Genomic DNA, 3192 nt, shown 5'->3' on the forward strand with positions numbered 1-3192 from the left:
TAGGGTTTAAACATTTAACTATTTAAATTACTTTGGCTTAAATAACATGTTTCATCAAAATTATTCAAGCCACTTTTAAAACAAGTCTGTTAATTGACACATGAAGTGCTCTTAAATTAAAAATAGTTATCTCTACTGGGATCTACTACACTGCAACACTTGAATTTCTAATTAAACAAATCTCTTTGGCACTCTTTGATTTTTTTTTTTTAAGTTGCTTATTTTCCCAAATAGCTCTCCCTCCATTGAGAATACTCTCCGTCTGCAGACTGCCAGTGGAATAGAATTCATGCGCAGAATGTTTAATTCCTAAGGCTTGAATAGGGCCCCTGATTGCCCTTAATTGAGCTATCCCATTGGAGGCCATCCAAAATTGACACAACTCCAGTTCTCACCTCATCTGTTATGACTGCATCAGATGGACATCCTGTTTCCAGTGCAATGAGCATTTTCCTGAAGTCAATTTGCTCATTTTCTCCTCTAAAATGTGTGTTTTGACATATTCATGAGCTGTCCTATGTAAGGGTTATAATACATTTTCTGACAGCAAAGAATATCTTGACTTACAAAATACATGATACGTAATTGATTTATCAAGATTACCTAGTTAAATTGACAATGAATTGTTGGACATCTAAAATCTAATTTAGAAAAAAAAAAATTTGCCCCAAAAGTAATCTCAAGAGGGAGACATCTTTCCCTTACAGCATTCCACCATCCCTCCCCAATTTCATACCATCTGTGAATCCACTTTAAAGGTGAGGGTCCTTTTGAACTTCACATAAGACAAAATAAGACTTTCATATAATTCCAACAGAGCTAAAAGATAGATTCTAGAACAGCAGTCTGTTTATTGTTATAAAATACTTTCCCTTCAAGACTTCAAACATGACTCAATGGTGAGTAGTTTAAGAATATTGGCTTGAAGCCAAATTTCCCTTTGTGAAACTAGGATGTTACTTCCTATTATTTTCAAAAGAGTGATGTCTAAGGAATTATAATTATCTCAAAGAAGGCTGGAGGTACAAACCCACCAGCTACTCCTCGAAAAGAAGGTTGGGCAATCTACTTCCATAGTGATATCTCCTCAGAAACCCAAGAAGGGGTTGCTATGAGTCAGGTAAGACTCGGCGGTGGTGCAAGTCATTTTTAAACCTTGAGGTTAGTGGAAATATATTGTTGTTGTTGTTATGTGCCGTCAAGTAGGACCTGGCTCATAGCAACCCCTGCTTGGGTTTCCCAGGCTGTATCGTTATGGAAGTAGAATGCCCAACCTTCCTTCTGAGGAGTGGCTAGTGGGTTTGAACCACCAGCCTTCTGGTTAGCAGTCAAGTGCCTTAGGCACTATGCTACCAGAGCTCTTAGTGGAAATACAGATACATATATATTGGTATGTATGTATGTATGTATATATATTTCCACTATTAAACTAAAGCTTGCCCAGAGTTTATTTATCTGTCTCTCCATCTCTCCATCCATCCATCCATGCATCCATCCATCTAACATCTATCTATCTCTCTGTCTGTAAGAGCAGGGGACCTAAACTATTATAACAGAGTGATTAGGGAAGTCAGTTGAAAGGTATCAGGGATTATGACCTTGAAAGCATGCAGGGTGAATGAAGATTGGGCCATAAGAATGGCCTCCTGTTGGAATCAAGTGTGAGACCACATCCGCGGGTTAAAATGCCAGCCAGGCCAGAGCTAAAGTCGGTGCATATCCCAAAAGCAACAAAGCTAATAGTTAATTCTATCATCTCATAATTGATGAAGTTATACTGTGCATAAGTAGTGAACTCTTCTGATGCCGTAAATGGAAGATTCAAACAGAAATAAAAATTTATCATATAATAACTTGGTGAAACATGGACTTTTGAAATAAATGCTATTGGGATAATTGGGCAATCTCTGAGAAAAAAAGAAAAAAATAATAATTCTTCATAGTACAACAGGAAAAGCTACAAATTGTGTCTTCAAATATATATATACATATCAATTAAACAATAAAACAATTCTAACAGAACTGTAATTTAAAATCCTCGGGCAGTCAGCTTCCACACCCAAGGCTGACAGTTCAAACCCACCTGCCGCTCCCCACCAGGTAGATAGGCCATCTCTTTGGGAGCTCTGGTAGCATAGTGGCTAAGACACTTGCCTGCTAACCAGATGGCTGGCAGTTCAAACCCACCAGCCACTCCTCGGAAGGAAGGTTGGGCAATCCTACTTCCGTAGTGATACTGCCTCGGAAACCCAAGGAGGGATCGCTATGAGTCGGGGCTGACTAGACGGCACATAACAACAACATGTAAAATTTGTCTAGTTATGACTAAAGTTTCAAATACTGAACACAAATGATTGAAAACATTTCAATCATATGTAAAAGAAAACAGTTCTACATGTTTAAAATAAACCTCACTAAAACAAGCATTAAGTATAAGCATTAAAGTGTGGAAAATAATTATAAACCATATCTCAGATAAAGTGCTAGCTTCTGTTATAAATTAAGTATTCTTATGTCAAAGAGGAGGGAAAAGTACAAATGGAAAAATGGATCACATATGTTAAGTTAACACTTCACATGCAAAGGGAGTAAAATTATCCTTTAAACATAGGAAAAGCCATTCAATGTCAAATGTAAAGAGTGAAATTTTAATTTTCGTAGAACTTGCTTTCTAAAAAAATGAGCAGTATCTTGGGGAAACATGTATCTTTTTTGTATACTGCTTGGAAAAGTATAAAATAATTTAAGTCTTATGGAGAGGAATTGGACACCATGGACTAATATCACAGTTATATCTAGTTTATGGTGGCACAAATGTTTTGTGCCCCACTATTGACATAAAATGAGCTTTGGTGCGATGATTACAGGATTTGTCTGCTAACCAGAAGATAGGCGGTTTGAACCAATAAGTGACTCTGCAGGAGAAAACCGAAGCAGTCTGCTTCCGTAAAGATTTACAGTCTTGGAAATTTTATGGGGCATATCTACTCTGTCCTAAAGGGTTGCTGTTTTGTTTCTCTAGTGCTACTATAACAGAAAATACCACAAGTCGACCACTTTAACAAGCAGGAGTTGATTCTCTTACAGTTTAGGAGGCTGTTGTTGTTGTTGTTTGCCGTCGAGTCAGCCCTGACTCATAGCGACCCCTCCTTGGGTTTCCGAGGCAGTATCGCTACGGAAGTAGGATTGCCC

The sequence above is a fragment of the Orycteropus afer genome, unplaced genomic scaffold (assembly GCF_000298275.1).
Source record: "Orycteropus afer afer isolate SDZICR_OR568_19922 unplaced genomic scaffold, OryAfe1.0 scaffold00832, whole genome shotgun sequence".
NCBI lineage: Eukaryota > Metazoa > Chordata > Mammalia > Tubulidentata > Orycteropodidae > Orycteropus > Orycteropus afer.